Here is a 17,797-nt window from a genome sequence, read left to right on the forward strand (position 1 = left end):
CACCCATGATGAATACACTTCAGTCTCAGCAGCAGTTGCTTCTTGATCCTTGTACTTTTTGACTAAAAATAAAAAATTCACAACCTAAAAATTGAGAATTATGTTTTATTTAGTGGACATACAGAGGACGTAAGCCTGGGAGACAGCCTCTCAGAGGAACTGTTCCAAAGACATAAGGGAAGAGTCGGGATATATAGGAATTTTTGTAAAACAAAAACAAACAAAAAACCCAAGTAACTGGAAACGTCAAAATATTACAGTTAACTAAAGAAAAATCAGCCACCTCAAGTTAATGAATTTAGCACTTTTCTTTGTATGGGAAGATGTAAGAGCCTGGGATCCTTGAAATCATTCCTTTGTCATTCACCTCAACTATCTAGGGCTTGATGGCTAGAACATCCTTTCTTTACTGCTATTGCAGGAGACATTCTTATCTACATACTTTAAATGCCTAGAATATAGTAAGTGCTCAGCAGACACTTGTTAAAGGAAGGAAACAATGGTATCTACAGTTTGTTTTAGTATCTTCCTTTGTGTGCTTTTAGATAGTTAACAGGCTAAAAGGACAGCATGCCCAAACATTTTATACTGATCTACAAGATAAAAGTTTGCAATGCTTTAGAAACCCTATTGCTAGGCATACTTTCAATTTTATAAATGTATTACTTTTATTTTTTTGTTTGTTTTTTATTTATTTTTAATTTTTTTATTACTCAAATGAATTTATCACATCTGTACTCGTTAATGATCATAACAATCCAATTTCACAGGATTTCCATCTCACAACCCAAATTATCCAGATCATACATAATCTAATCTCACTGTAAAATTTTAAAAGTGACCCAGCTATACTTATAGATCATCATCCCCAAACTTGGACTCCCCCCCCAGGTAACCATGTTATCAGCTGTGTTTGCCTTTCTGGACCTCTGCTGTTCATTACAGTAGCCACTAGCCAAATGTGGCTATTCAATTTTTTTTTTTTTTTGTCTTTTTGCCATTTCCTTGGGCTGCTCCCGCGGCTTATGGAGGTTCCCAGGCTAGGGGTCTAATCAGAGCTGTAGCTGCCAGCCTACGCCAGAGCCACAGCAATGCAGGATCCGAGCCGCGTCTGCGACCTACACCACAGCTCACGGCAACGCCGGATCCTTAACCCACTGAGCAAGGCCAGGGATCGAACCCGCAACCTCATGGTTCCTAGGCACATTCATTAACCACTGAGCCACGACGGGAACTCCCTATTCAGTTCTTGAAATGTGGCTAATGCCACTGAGAAACTGATTTTTATTTTTACTTATTTTTATTAATGTAAATTTACATAACTTTCTGTGCCTAGTGGTGACCATACTGGACAGCAAAATTCTAGAACTCCATGTGATTTCATGAATAATTATGTGCCTATAGAAACTTATATTAATGCTCTTGTTGAGGCTTTTTAAAAGCATGGTCTCATACTTAATGACCATTCTTATTATTTAGCAACTTGCTTTCTTCATCCAACAAAATTCTCCCTTGTTATTTTTAGCTGATGCATAGTATTCCAGAGTATAGCTATTTCTCAGTTCAAGTAGCCTTTTTCCTATGGATGGACATTCAGGTGTCCAGTTGCTCACTATTAGACATAAGGCACAGGCTTGCAAACTCTTCATTGAGCACACATTTCAAGACATTAAAAAAAAATAGATACGTGGAAGGAGGATTGTTAAATGACAAGACATAAGCATTTTTCATTTTAATAGAAACTGCCAAATTGTTCTTCAAAGTGGCTGATTCAATTTACACTCCCATAGACAGTGTTTGAGATTGCAACATTTATTCCTGAAACAGCCTGATGTTGCCATCAATTTCCCTGCCCTAGCTGGCAAAGCCTTTTATTCCCCCCTCAAGAATATCTTCTATTTTTTATTATGGAAGAAATTAAGAAAGGCATCAATGGTTACCATTAAAATTCACAGAAGTGGGGAGATATATTTCACTTTTCGTCCAAGTCAATGGTCAATTTTAGCTTTTTAACCATTTTAGTTGACCAAGCATTTCCCACTAGTGTCTCTAATATGACAATATCTGCACATTATAGAAGGCTTTCTCAAAAGAAAAACATTAACTTTCTTTTGCAGTAATGTTCTGGCACTATTCAGTAAAATATGTTTTAAATTGCTTTTCCTATAATAAAGATAAATTGTGCTGAGCATTTATTCTTCTTGTCTAGTCCTTCTTTTACACATCGGTGTAGAATTTTTCATTGTCTGGCCAGGATTCTATTGCTATTTTGTGGAATTGTTTCCTTGAGCAAAATTAATGGTCTACATAAAAATTGAATTCATGAGGTTCCTGGATCCTAGCCTGGCAGTAGTGTTGCTGCAGCATTCTTAGATAGTTTTGTGTGATTGAATGAGCACTTGATCAGGAGTCTAGTCCTGGCTCTTCAACTACTGGTCTGAGGGTCTGAGGCAAGCTCCCACTCTCTGTCTCAGTTTCTATATCTGAAAATAATGATGATGGAAGAGATGACCACAGAGGTCCCTTTCATTGGTAAAATTCACTGCTCCATAGATTAGATCACCATAGAAGTTCCTGTCATGGCTCAGCAGTTAACAAACCCAACTAGTATCCATGGAGATGCAGGTTTTGATACCTGGCCTTACTCAGTGGTTAAGGATCTGGCATTGCTATGAGCTGTAGTGTAGGTCACAGATGTGGCTCAGATCTGGTGCTACTGTAGCTGTGACATAGGCTGTCAGCTACAGCTCCAATTCCATCCCTAGTCTGGGAATCTCCATATGCCATGGGTGCAACCCTAAAAAGACAAAAAAAAAAAAAAAAAAGAGTAGGTCACTATAAATATTGTTTATAAAGACTGGGTAGTATTTGAACAAAAAGAAAGTAGCCATCAGGAATGGTTTCATGCAAAATCAGTTCACAGTCATTAACATATGAAGTCAAGGACATAAGCTTTGCAAGAGCACCTACTGTTTAAACTCTTCTACCACTGGGATGGTCAACTCATTGCCATTCTATTCATTCTTTAATGGTAAGGGCCATCTACTTGGGGAAGATTTAGGAATAACAGAGAGACAGAGGCACTGGAAACTTGCAGAAGTACTTTAGGGTCTTATATTCAAAAGATGGTACAGACAAAGGTTTCCAAAAATTAGAGACTGATAACTTTCATGCTAATCCCTGGGAAACACGTGAATAAATTATTTAAGCAATTTGTTGTGAACCTTCTGCAGGTAGTAACATACAGGAGTCAAATCAGATGATTTAGAATTCCTATCATGTCCTTTTCAGAGAAGGTGACCATCTTAATAGGTCAGTGAATGAATGCCTAAGTGGTGTTTTATCTGGTTTTCCTGAAGATATGTGACAAGATCTTTTAGAACATACTTGTAGGTACAACGGAACAAAATGGGCTGGATTGATGGGTAAGAGTTAGACCTGTCCCCAAAAGGTGTGGACTAACAGAATCCACATCATTCTGAAGACCAGCCATTGCCATCATATGCAGAGTCATAAGCATTTTAAGATGCAAACTCTGAGATACATACTTCATGTTTATCAAATCTGACTCATAGAAAGCTGGAAGGCTGGCTAAAGTGGTAGATTAGCAGTTTCTTAAACCAGATTGATCATTGCAATTTTCTAGGAAAGACATTAACACAGAAGTCAGAACCCAAACCCGCAACTACTGTATCAGGACAATGAGAAGTGCAGTGAGGTCCAGGAAACCTTCTCTAGTGATTCTGACGATAGGTCAGGTTTGAAAACCACCTTCCTAGAAGAAAAAAATCAAACCTCAAGAATAAATATTTTTCAAAAGTAATTTTTTTAAAAAAGAAAAGGAAAAACAAACTCTTCACAGGGTGGAACAGCAGATCAAAGTTAACAACATTAAAATCAATTTGGTTAAATGTAAAATCTTATAGCTCAAGTAGAAATATCAACAGCAGTTCAAATTTATGGCTATTAGATCACTACAAACACCTTAGAGATTCAACAGAAATCACTAATGTTAGGAAAGCTGCCTTTGAAGAAGCTTATGTAGAATGCAATAGTCAGGGGAACTGTCTGGGAGGATAGTCACAAATTCTTGTCTAAGCAGTAAAAACTCACTATGCTCCCACAACACTGGGAAATTGCTGTCAGTGTTGGGGACCACTTTTTAACAAATCTTTACTTTTTAAATGAAATACATCCTAAATTTACATAAAGTAGAAAGGTCATTAGTGTCTATTTTGATTTTTAAATGTATATTTATATATATAACATATATATAAGAACATATATAGCAAACACCCAGATCAAAATATAGAATATGCTGTTCTCAGGTAATAATTCTCCCCCAGAGGTAAACTCTACTTTGACCTCTCTCATTATGAATTTGTTTTGCCTGTTCTTGAACTTCATATAAATGGAAACCAATGGTAAACAACATTTTACATCTGTATTCCTTCATTCAACATAATTACTGGGAGATTTATTTTTGCTATTGTCTGTAAAAGCATTTTTTTTCTTTTTCATTACTTTGATGTATTCCGCTGTTTGAATATGTTGTAATTCATTTATCCATTTTACCGTTGATGGACATTTAGACTGTTTCCAGTTTGGGCTATTACAAATAAAGTTGGTATAAACATTCTTGCTCATAAATTTTATCAGACATTAGCACTCTTTTTGTTGGATAGATGCCCAGGGGTGGGTGGATGTAGCATAGGTACATGTATGTTTCCTTTTGTAGATACTGCCAAGCGGTTCTCTGAAGTGATCTTTCCAACCTAAACTCCAACCAGCTCTGTGTGAGATAAATACTCTATAGTCTTGTCCATGCTTGATATTTTCAGACTTTTCAATGTTAGCCATTCTGGTGAAGGTGTAGTAGTATCATATTGTGGAATCAATTACATTTTGCTAGTGGCTTGTGATGTCAACTACCTTTTCATAGGAGTTTTGGCAGTGGTGTTATAAATGTTTAACAACCAGCTTTCTGGGGAAAATTATACATATAAAGTTTATTATAAATTTTACTATATAAAATATGTGTACACACAATTTACAAATGATAAAAAATGCACAGTAGTCTTTAAATTTCATAAATTCCATAAAGCTAGCTTATTCTCACAGACTGCATTCATTGGTTTTTCCTGAACTCTTGTATATGTGGCCAAACTAAGGTTGCAGTTGAAAAAAAGGAGTATAGTTCCTACATGACTATTTGTTGATATTTTGATTTACATTACCAAGACAAAAGTGAAGCAACAAAGATGTATGTTGGAATTCCACTCATTTGTCAATGACTAGGGTAATTTCTTTGCTCTATAACATTTAAAAAATTCTAAATGTATATATATATGTGACTGTGTCACTTTGCTGCACAATAGAAATTGACAGAACCCTGTAAAACAACTGCAATGGAAAAAATAAAAATCATTAATAAAAAAAATTTTAGAAGAGGGAGTTCCTGTTGTGGCTCAGTGGTTACGAACCTGACTAGCATCCATGAGAACATGAGTTCAATCCGTGGTCTTTCTTAGTGGGTTAAAAATGTGGCATTGCCATGAGCTGTGTTATAGTTTGCAGATATGGTTGGGATCTGGCATTGCTATGGCTGTGGCATAGGCCAGCAGCTGCAGCTCTAATTTGACCCCTAGCCTGGGAACTTCCATATGCTCCAAGCGCAACCCTAAAAAGGAAAAATAAATAAATAAATAAATCTAGGAGAATGTTTCCTCAATTTTTTGTGCTCTTTATAATGTAATGCCTATAGAAGCTCAACTTTAACTTGTGTTGTTAACATTGTCTCCATCACTCAAGTCTAGACAATTAACAAAACAAATAATCCCCAATTTGTACCATTTACTTATCTCCATGATATGAATACTCCCCCCACCATCTATTTCAAGCAACCAACATGTCACTGCTGAACACTGAGTTGGGAAGAGAAGCTTCCCAACAGTAGCTTAGTCAACAGACTCTATAGTGATCCCACCATACAGATTCAATAGACAAAGAGACTCAAGAACCTAGACAATAGCAAAAATGTAGTAAAATAGAAAGGGATGAGTTTTGAGTATGTCCTTGCAAGATGTTTGGTCCTTTCCAAAAATACCTAAAAGACATTTGGTCCACATAAAAAGGTCTTTGATAATTGGTTCTGTCCAAAATATTCAGAAGACATTTGGTGCACAAGACATTTGGTCCACATGAAGAGGTCCTCAATATATGCAGAAACATTTTGTCCTGTCCCAAATATCCATAAGATATTTGATTCATGCCGAAAGATCCTTGACATTTGGTCCTATCCAAAAAACCATTTGGTATGGACCAAATATGCTCATGGACATTTAGATATCTGGAGCATCCTTTCCACCAAAGTACTATAATTTACGTATTCACTTAAGAAATAGCGACTTATAGACAATTTTCTTCTAACAATCCTTGAGAAATTTGTGACATTGTGGGAATTTAGAGATATGTAGGAATTAAAACGAAGGATAAATGACAATGAAATTTAAAACCAATTTGTAATAGCATGTGTGATGACTCAACATCTCTTTTTGGTTCTGTGGGTTTATATTTGCCAATTTCACCCCCAAACAAGGCTTCTAATACTTTGGGACTTTCCCTACTCATTTTTTCCTTCCTTTCCCAACTTTCCTTTGATACATGGCCTCTTCCAAACTATGTAACACCTAGTTGGCGGTAAAAATGTGTTAATGCATTATGCATCCAAAGTAATATAATTCTTGTTAACTAGGAGCTTTTGGAAAAAAGGTCCAAACCTATTCAGAAACTGTCATGAGAATCTCTGGTCTCATTACAGAGGCCTGGAGAGGTCTCATTACAGGCTCTGGAGAGGGCCTAATTTTTAACTACCTTTCTGACTAGAGAGTGGTAGTTCTCAGCCTTAGTTGCATATAAGGATCACCTAGAGAGTTTTACTAATTTCAGTGTCCAGGCCATGCCACAACCCAAATAAATAAGGATCTCTGGGAGGTGGGGCCCAGCATCAGCGATGTGCCAAAGCTCCTTAGGTGATTCCGATGTTCAACCAAGTTTGAGAGTAACCCCAGGTTGAAAAATATTGGTGTAAAACAGCACCTGTGTTTATAAGTTAAGGCCATTCATTCTAATCTGTCCTGAGTAAAAGTGAACATTTGTGTTCTACTTGCGTGAAGAAGCACTGTCTATTGATCAAAGACACGTTAGAGCATCCTTTTCATTCCTGGCTACATAGTCTTAGCTGTCCTCCCATGTCTTCCCTCTCTTAAGTCTTCCTTGGTCAGTCAAGCTCCCATACTAAACTCCAACTCTCTTGTGATCTTTTAAAGATTCACTTTATATATAAAGGAAGATATCAGTTTCTGATGATATGGGAACAGGATGCAATTCAGATATGCTTATTTACAAAACACAATTTGATAGGTGATTGAACTTAATTGACCCAGGAACAATTTAAAAAGTGACATTCCATATGATAAGGCAAAAAGAGCCAGGCAACTTGCCTGAGCTCACAAAAAAAAGCTAACCTGGGATTTAAAACAGGACTTATCTGCAGGAGAGATAAGTGACAGCAAATGGGGAAGGGAACAGGATTTCCCTCCCACAAGTCCTAACTATCCAGGAGAACAAGGAAATACATTTCTGTGATTTCCAGAAGCAACTTCCAAAAAAAAAAAAAGGAAAAAGGATTGTTCTTTTTAACACTTACAGTTGTAAATCAAAGTCCTCAGGCTCTTGGATTAAGAACAAAAGATCAAAGTCAGAGCCAAAGGATACTCTAAATGTGCAAACAGAGACTCAAAATCCTCTCAGTTCTCTCTTCTCTCTGACTGAAAGCAAAGTAGAGTGCACTGGAAAGAGAAAAATCTTAGTCCTCAGCAGAGGGATTTAATGAAGGGCATGGCATGAAACAGGTTGAAACATGCATTTTAAAAATCTGTATAGTAGTAAACCAAATGTCACCTGTTTTCATTTCTTAAGCTAATTAATCTCAATATTCAAAAACATTATTTTTTCTAGTACCAAATTAACGTCTTAAACTAAGCCTACTTTAAAATGGACACATTTTGGAAAATCCTATAAACCACAAGGACATTCCAGTCGCAAACACCAGTATGGTATTTACAGTTTGCGATACCATGTACAAACATATTAGTTTCTAACTTGATCCTTAATCTTGCATTTCAAATGCTCAATCATATAAGAATACCTGTGGTTCAGGGAATGGAATGATTGCTTATAATTCCCAGTTTTGAGTATGTTTAGTTTTCATTTGTGACTTCAAGCAAATTTCAGCTACTAAAAGGCTCATTGGAAGAGTATTCCTAATTTTCCTTCATTCATTGATTCATTCACTCATTCATTCATCAGACATTTGTTGAGCACCTACTACGTTTCAGGTCTGTATAATGTATAAATGCTACAAGGTCATTAGGAGTGGATCCTTGACCTTTTCTGGTACTCAGAAGGGCATCTGATTGCTTATGTTTCAGCCAAGGATGGTGAGTTACTGAAATGCCCTTTTACTTTCTTGATGTTATTTAAGAGGATACGGACGAGGAGGGGCTGCTGTTGTTCATATTCAGTAGACAGACAGGTGGCTATTTTAAGAGCCACACTTAAACAAAATAGTTTGTGGTAGCCATTATGCGAAAGATGTCAACGTAACTAACTTCTGCATGTGTTTACTTTTTAAATTTTGATATGGGCTTTCCTAGGACACTTTTTTTTTTTTTTAAGCTAAATGATATCATGCATTTGACGAAGGATTGTGCCATTTTTTTGCAGCTTCTACTCTAACATTCTGCTCTGTGGAGTAAAGAGTGCGGTTTGCTTGTGATGCAACGCCTGTATTTGTTGCCAATGGCAACGACTGTTTTCTTGATTAGGTTTCATGTGGTTGGTCAGGTTATGTCATGAGAATTGTATTAAGAAGAAGAATGATGGGTTTGTTGAGTGCCAGCTCAATGCAGTGAGAATGGTGGGGAGTGGGGGTGGGAGCTGGCACTGTTCCTTTTGGCAGAAGATCAGAAATACAGACTCCTGGGCGCTCGACACGAGCCTTTCCGCATCAACTGGTTTCCCTCTCCTCAGCTTTGGCATGGATTTTCTAGCCTCTGGAAAAGTGCCTACATGGGTCCAGAGAGCACCATCAATCAATTCTGCAGCTCTCCACATTTCTGTATCTTCAAGAAACCTTGAACTGCAACCACCCTCTTCTCTGAGAATGCGTCACTGAGAATGATTTAAATCAACTATAATTTTCAACAGATTCCGCACTCGGATTTGGAAAGATAAGGTGGTTATTGAATTGAATTATAACAAATTCAGGCCACAGTCCAATTGCTTCGAGCTCTTCTCCTCCTGCTATGGGTTAACAAGTGTTTCCAAAGCCATGGGGCATTGAGAATCCTGAAGCCGCTAATTAACAGTGCTGATCCATATCACATGAGGGGTTCCAGGCAGCTGTAAAACCTCAGCTTCCTCAGGCTATCAGAATGATGATGGAGCACTTGGAATTGTGTTTTGACATTCAGCTCCCTGCCTGTGGCAGAAAATAACCTTCTTAGTAAAGACTTTAGGCCAGGGTAGTACTCTGGGCATAAAAAAGTCTCATTGCCATGACTATGAAAAAGTAAATGAACATTTCCTCATGTTCAGACTGTGACTCACAACAGACCTGTTAATGGACAAAGGAGGCCTGAGGCATTCCCTTGACACGCGGTCCAACCAAATGAGAAATACAGGATTGGTGAGATGTTGAGTTGCATAGCTTTGATCGGTTATTTTCCAAAGCCTAGGTAACAGAGTTTCCAACGCCCTTTTTCAAATTTTTCTATTTTCTACCTATTTAAAGCTTTCATCAAGAGAAACAGAGGCCCAGTCTCCTACATCTAACATGTGAAGAAGCAAAAGCAATAACAAAAAGCTTGCCATTTTTCCAAAAACCTTGGACAAGTTGAGATGAACCTGTTTCATCTCAAATAGATCTGAGTATCATAAGTTATATGCTTGATTAATAAAACAGTCTGTCACACTGACAAAGAAAATTCTTATCTTTTGTCTCCGGCCTATAATACATCCTCCATAACGTTATCAAAAATGTCTTTCTAAAACATGTCATTCTAGAACTTGAATAACCTTGCTATTTTTTCCCATTTTATTTTAGATAATATATACATCTCTGATGCTTCTTAAACCAAGGATATTAGTACCAGGTGCACATCTTTTTTTTTTTTTTTGTCTTTTTAGGGCTGCACTCAAGGCATATGGAGGTTCCCAGGCTAGGGGTCAAATTAGAGCTGTGGCTGCTGATCTACACCACAGCCACAGCAACACTGGATCCAAGCCAAATCTCAGCTCATGGAAACGTCGGATCTTTAACCCACTGAGCAAGACCAAGGATTGAACCTGAACTAGTATCCTCGTGGATTCCTAGTCAGATTCGTTTCCACTGAGCCATGATGGGAACTCCCAGGCTCACATCTTTTTGCAGCTTCATCTAAGGGTACCAGAGAGTGTATTGTGTGCAGGTACTTCAGGGCTGTAGCTAGAGAAATTCAGTGCCAGACACACCATGTCCTTTCCTGTCTATTAGCTCCACATATTCGGTTACTTGCTGATTTTTGTTTTAAAGGTGTGGCTTCAGTATTACTTACTTCTCTTTTCATATCTTATATCACTTCTATTCACTCATTTATCACCCACATAACCAGCATAGGGTCATTTTATCCCCAATATTTGTATTGCCTTTAAGATATAGAAGGGGTATGATAAATGACTTGTTGAAATTAGGTCTTTGACAAGCTTTTTGCACAGCAAATGAAATCATAAAAAAAACAAAAAGACAACCTATGGAATGGGAGAAAATAGTTTCAAACAATGCAAATGACAAGGGCTTAATCTCTCAAATATACAAACAACTTATACAACTCAACAGCAAAAAATCAACAACCCAATTGAAAAATGGGCAAAAGACCTGAGGAGACATTTCTCCAAAGAAGATACACAGATGGCCAAAAAATACTCAACATCACTAATAATTTGAGAAATGCAAATCAAAACTACTATGAGGTATCACCTCACACCAGCCAGAATGGCTATCATTAACAAGTCAACAAATAAATGCTAGAGAGTGTACAGAAAAGGGTACCCTTCCATGCTGCTGGTGGGAATGTAAATAGGTAAAACCACTATGGAAAACAGTATGGAGGTACCTCTGGAAACTAAATATAGAACTACCATATGACCCAGCAATCCCACTCATGGACATATATCTGGATGAAGCTTTCCTTGAAAAAGATACATGCACCCATATGTTCATTGCAGCACTATTCACAATAGCCAAGACATGGAAACAACCTAAATGTCCACCAACAGATGAATGGATTAAGATGTGGTATATATGCACAATGGAATACTATTCAGCCATAAAAAAGAACAAAATAATGCCATTTGCAGCAACATGGATGAAACTAGAGACTTCCATATTAAGTGTAGTAAGTCAGGAAGAGAAAGACAAATACCATATGATATCGCATATATCTGGAATCTAATATAGGGCACAAATGAAACACTCCACAGTGGGGGGAGGGAAGCATGGACTTGGAGAACAGACTTGTGATTACCAAGGGGAAGGAAGTGGGATGGACTGGGGGTCTGGGGTTAATAGATGTAAACTATTGCATTTGGAATGGATAAGCAATGAGATCCTGCTGTATAGCACATGGAACTATATCTAGTCACTTGTGATGGAACATGATGGAAGCTAATTTGAGAAAAAGAATGTATATATATGTGTGTGTGTGTGTGACTGGATCACTTTGCTGTGCAGTAGAAATTGATAAAACACTGTAAACCGACTATAATGGAAAAAATAAAAATCCCCCTCAAAGAAAGAAATTAAGTCTTTGAACTAGACCATACTGCAGGTCTTTTTAATTCCATAATTCATTTTATATGATGCATTTTTAATGAGGAGGGCTTGAAGTGATTACAAAGAAATATATTAGTTAGCAGCTGATATTAATATTCATTGACATTTGAAATTACAACCAAGATTTTGATATACTCTGCATATTTATGTCTCTCTTTTACACAGAGATTTCACTTCAAGGGCTAGGGAAGCTCTGTAGGCTGAAACATAAGCTCTTGGTCTATAAGCAACTAAAATTGGTGTGATGATAAAGAAGTCATAGATTCATCTTAAACATGCATATCTAAAGCCAAAAGCTGGAAATGATACTAATATATTGAATGATGTAATTAAGGTATGAAATTATCTACAAATGCTAAATAATAAGCTGACAAGTCTAATAAGAATAAGGTAAAATATAATATTTGCTAAAAATAATAAGCTATCCACATATAAAACCTAATATTCTGAGCAATGGAAAAATGGACAAATATGTTCTAGCATGTTATATCCATAAAATGGATATTATGGAGGAATTAAAAATGCCAAGTTTGAGGAATCTTTAGTGATCCGTTAAAAATGTTGAGAGTACAATATTCCTTTCAAAAAGAAAAAAAGACAGGGTCTGAAAGATCTATTTGCAGAGGATTTAGTGGTTTCCTTATAGAGAGCTCCTTGTACAATAGAAGGCATTGGGCACCAGGAGCTTAGCCCAATAACACGCCTCAGCTCTCAGATGGGAGAGCCATTGGAAAGGAACATTGGACTTGTTAATGTGACTGCATTCCTAGGGACAGATCTTTGGGCACTGGTGAGAGCAGAGAACTGCAAGTCAGGAGATATTACATGTAATCCTGTGCAATATCAGGAACAAAAGGAGAAAGTTTAATATCAGTGGAGCAGCTGTAAAGTAGAAGTATGGCTTTATGGTTGTTCACCTGACTTGCTGGGTAGCAGCAGGACACGCTGAGCCTTGGGGACTGCAAATTGCTGCTTGGCCTGGTAGAGGAGAAGTGCCTTCAAGAGGGGACTTGTTCTTTTGAGACACCATGGGGGACTCCCTAAAATAATTAGATGGAACCCATAGAGAACTACTACAGCAAATGCTGGAAAAGCTAATGAATTTAAAATTTTTAAAGCTAACATAACCTCATTTGTTGCCATGGGCTAGTAAGGTCTGGTAAGTTCAGGGTTTTAAAAAATTCTTAAAAAAAAAAAAAGTACTACAGGAATTCCCTGGTGGCTCAATGGGTTAAAGACGTGGTGATGTCACTGCTGGGTCCCACATCACTACTATGGCATGGGTTTGATCCCTGGGGCCAGAACTTCCACATACTGCGTGTGCAGCAACCTCCGCCCCCACAACATGAAAGAAGAAATGTCTTATATAGGTATAAGAGAAAAAGATTTAGAACACTTAAGTGCCATAAACTTATTGTAAGTAGTGGTGTAGGTTTTATAAAAATAAAAGTGAAATTTTAAAAGCAACAAAACAAAATCCAACATAAACTTTGACCTCCACAGTTAAAATACTGTCTTACAGGAGACAATCGGTTCACTGTTTTCCCGGCATAGTTAAGGTGTGCCCAAGGTAGATAAACAGTTTTAATAGGAACAGGGATGTTGAGGAATCCAGAAATATTTGATGAGAGAAAGGGTTCTGAAACTGGAAACTCAAACCGAAGGAAGAACATGCTTAGAGTGGTGTGACGGTTGTTCCGAAGACCAAAGGCCACCTCAAGGAAGAAAAATTAGCAGAAATCTCTTACCCGGAATTAAGAGTGAGAGGTGGGCAGCACAGAGAGGCAGACAAACAGCTCCTTATAAAGGCTGATTTCTAAATGACCAGAGCTCTCTCATGACACATAGAGCTGCCTTGAAAGGCAATACGTGTTAGGTCATTCTACGTTCCCAGGAAGAGCTATCAGATCTAGAATCAAGGCAGTCTCTGTGCGGGGTAAGTGATTAGGCTAAATGACGTCTATGTTATTTCCAGGGCTAAGATTCAAGATTCTCTGGGCTTTGTCTGCAGAAAACAGTATTACTTGGAATTATTCTAATTTTCTTGGCTTCTTTGAAGTCACACAATGCCTCTAATTAATCACTCTATTTGAAGCTTTATACAGATATAAATCTCTTCCTGATGGAAATGAGAAATAGGCCCTAAGTGGATAAAAGTGATATTTTCATCTCAGGTACTACTGAAATCCTTGATTGAGTTCCATGAATGGTCTGGATCCCAGGAGGCCTTCATCTCCAGTGGCTGCACCTTGACCTGGTCATATAGGATTCTGCAAAGTGGGAGTTTGACATCAGTCTCCTTTTAGGAGCAGAATCCGGGTAAAATTACACAGAGAACCAAATTCACGTTGCCCTGAGCCCAGGGTTCACAGAGCCAGAGCTGGGAAATGATTTTGTGCTCTACGAGCTAATGTGATTATGCCATTCAGTGTGATCAATGGAAATTAAAAGACAGGAAGAGTTCTTTATGTATTTTTTTTTTTACTTGGGGGTTAGTGCCATTGGAAGGAAGTTGGAGGGAAGAACTGACTCATTTCTGTCTCCTTTGTGCCAGATCCATAATGGGGTACCCCCGGCTTCAGTAACCCCTCATACAAACTAGACAGGCACGAGACCGTGGTTTAGTCAAATGAACAGCCCAGACTAAAGCACAGCTCTGGTGAACCAAAACGTGACCCTTACGAATGACAGAACACAGCAAAACAAGATAATAATCATTATGAATATTTTTAAATGTTATATTTCTATTCTTATATCAAGAAGCCATTCTTCTACGTCTGGGAATTGTTAAAGTGGCCCAAGATTGAGACTAAAATGGAAAGAGTCAAGACCAAATGTGTTATTTTACCCATTTCAAAACATTCTGGTCTTCATAGGAAAAAAAGAAACCTGAAAAAAAAAAAAAAGCTTAAAGATTGAAAATAAGAGCGGATAAACAGTTTCCCAGTAAAGAAAGAGTGCCCCACAATCACTGTAGAGAGTATGGAAATTTCAAAGGGTAGTGACTATGTACTCTGATGCCCAAAGTGAATAACAGGATGTGACTAAAGCGGCTGACCTACGACCAGCGATCGCACCTCAGAACCCAGGAGCCGCTGATGTGACGTTACTTTTTCTTTCTCCTTCCTCTTCCTCTCTTTGTCCTCGTTATTTTTTTTTTTTTCATTCCACTTTCTGCCTGTTTCCTCCCGGTCCACACTCTCTGTCCTCTTCCTCCTTTATCTTTTCCTTCATTGACCCTAAGATGAAACTCAAGCAATTAAAAACGTGCTCTGCCTCATGAACAATATGTTCTGTATCATGTGTTTCTACGTCTCTTCTTCATGTTCAACCCAGGCAGGTGCAATCTGTTTCTTTCTCTGGTAGCAGTTTTACATTGTGTTCTATGCTGATTTTTCTGAGTGACCCTCCACCTACCTACCTTGGAGTATGTGTGGGTGTGCATGTGCATGTGTGTGTGTGTGGTGCCAACAGGGAGGCAAAGGCACAATGTCAAAAGTCTGTCAGAAAGAAAATGCTTCTTATCCCTCCCTGGCATAGGAGCACTTCCTGGTATGCGGGCTCAGAGTGGGCCAGCGTCCCAGGATGATCCTCTATGGCATTTTATAGGAACAACGTCAATAGAAGAATGACATCCAAGAGCATTCAAATAAATCTCTTGTTTAAAAATTTGCTGTCTAAAGGAGCTTAATACTTTGTCATGCACATACAGTCTAAATATGTTATCCTTGGATGGAGAAGTCAGTTGCTAAAAGTCTCAGGAACAAACACTTGACCTGCGCCAAAGGCTAAAGAGCCATGCACACAATAGTGGAGTTCACAGTGCTCCGAGCCACACAAGCCACTTTAGAGAACCTGTGTGTGAATCCTGGCTCTTCTCAGCGGAAGGCATTGAATGCTTCCTTTCACCTCATGATTCCTTAGGTTTTAGAATGAAAACATTGTGCTGTTAACCCTCAGAGAAACCAGGTATATTGTGGGGAGGCCAAGTACAAGGTACCCACTTCCCAGTGATTAGAGAATTGGCCCTCAGACCCTTGGGGTTATTTTGAATGATGAATACAGTCTATATTCATTTATTTACTCTTCAAAAATATTCATAGAATCCCAACTCAATTCTAGTCAGGCCTGGGACAACAGTTACAAAATTAAATACTGAAATATAAGAAATAAAAAGTAAGTTCCTGCCCCAAGGCTGCATCTTTGGAAGTGAGGAGCCTGTCCTGGTCTTAGAATCCCAGTTCTTCTGCCACTTGCTCTCTGAGTGTCCTTAGGCACCTCACTTCAGCCTTCTAAACTCTCACTTTCCCTTCCTCCCAAGAGGGGTTACATCCTCCTCCCAAGAAGGTGTGAGAGCAGGTGAGAGCAGGTGAGACCAAGGGCCCTGGGTGCTGTGATTATACAAAAATAGAGACTTGTGACCAGAGCATTCACACACTCTAGTATAGGACACAATATAAGGTTCCAGGACACAATGAAGAAGAATCAAAGAATACTTTGAAGAGGCCAGTGATGGTTTTCCAAAGGTGTGTGCCATGGTCTCAGAGGAGAGTGAAATCTGGGACTGGAGAGGCCATGAAAAGCTTCCTGGGAAGGGAAGGGAAGAGAGAAAGGGAATGAAAATGAATTATAGAGGAGCAATGGGCATTAGTCCCATTGTAACTGATGTGGAAACTGAGGCTCAGAAATGTTATATAACACACCTGAGGCCACTTGGAACCAAAAAGTGATAACAGCTACTTTTAAAACCAGTTTACTCATTTATTTTTTAATTACAAGGTCCAGCCCCTTGAAATAGTAGCAAAAAGCTTGAAGCTAAAAGAGGCTCTGTGTGTGTGTGTGTGTGTGTGTGTGTGTGTGTGTGTGTGTGTGTTGGGGGAGTAGATATGAAGTAAAAGAGGAAAAAAACTTAATAAGAAATACCCACTGCTTGCGACATGTTTGCAGGGCTGTGAATCTGTGACTCAGCCAGGTTGAGGATTGTGCAGTGAAGGAGGAGGAAACAAAGCTGGTCTACTGGGACCCAGGAATGATGTCTAGAAGTTTGAACATTTTCCACCATGAAATAAAGTCTCATTCAAGGTCTTTAAACAGGAGTATGACCTAATCCAGATGGTTTAGAGAAGGTTGGTTTGGCACCACATAAATAAACTGAATAGGAAAGACAGAGAAAAGAAAAACTACTGACCTACAGTGATGTGGGTTAGGCTGAGGATAGAGATCAAAGGAAAGGACTCAATAAGAAGGAAGAATTGGGACAGTGACTGATTGGAATTGGGAGTTGAGGGAGGTGGCTCCGTTAAAAAATGACTACGGGCTTCAAACTCAGGTGATCAGGAAGAACAATGGTACATTAGCAGGAATGGAGACGGCTGGAAGGTGCTGATTTTGCAGGAGAGAGAACTCTGCTGATAAACACAGAGTTAAAGTGACAAGACAGTCAGATGGAATGTCCAAAAGGCGGTTGTAGTAGAACAAGGGGTCTGATCACAGGCAGTCTCTGGAGGGGTCCCAATTCCTGCTATGGATATGCAGGATTTCCATGGAAGGGATAAACTCAGAGACAAAATGATTCAAGAACCACTCCTTGGGAAATGTCCAGTGTCCAGCTGTGAATATTGAAAACATTTGTCTATAATGATGACAAAATATTGACTGGAATTTTGGTCTTTTGATTTTGGTCGAACAAAAATGGTGGCCAAGAACAGAGAGCAATAGAATTGGTCTTATGACATGTTTATTTCATTCTTGCTTGATTACAAGTGTTTAGTTAATAAATATCCTCATATAAATCAGAATTTCACCTGAGGCTTGCTTTCCTTTGAACAAAGTGGTGAGATGGTAAGTAGCCAACTCATAGCA

At 38.5% G+C, this 17,797-nt stretch overlaps 1 protein-coding gene across 24 annotated transcripts in view; it reads right to left on the reverse strand.

Annotated features, from left to right (window-relative positions):
- Window positions 1-17,797, reverse strand: part of PDE4D (phosphodiesterase 4D) — a 1,507,422-nt gene that overhangs the window by 764,921 nt on the left and 724,704 nt on the right. The window lies entirely within an intron of this gene.

The sequence above is a fragment of the Sus scrofa genome, chromosome 16 (genome assembly GCF_054392235.1).
Source record: "Sus scrofa isolate SSC_HxYL_T2T_F1_AM1 chromosome 16, Sscrofa_HxYL_maternal_Yorkshire_Landrace_v2.0, whole genome shotgun sequence".
NCBI lineage: Eukaryota > Metazoa > Chordata > Mammalia > Artiodactyla > Suidae > Sus > Sus scrofa.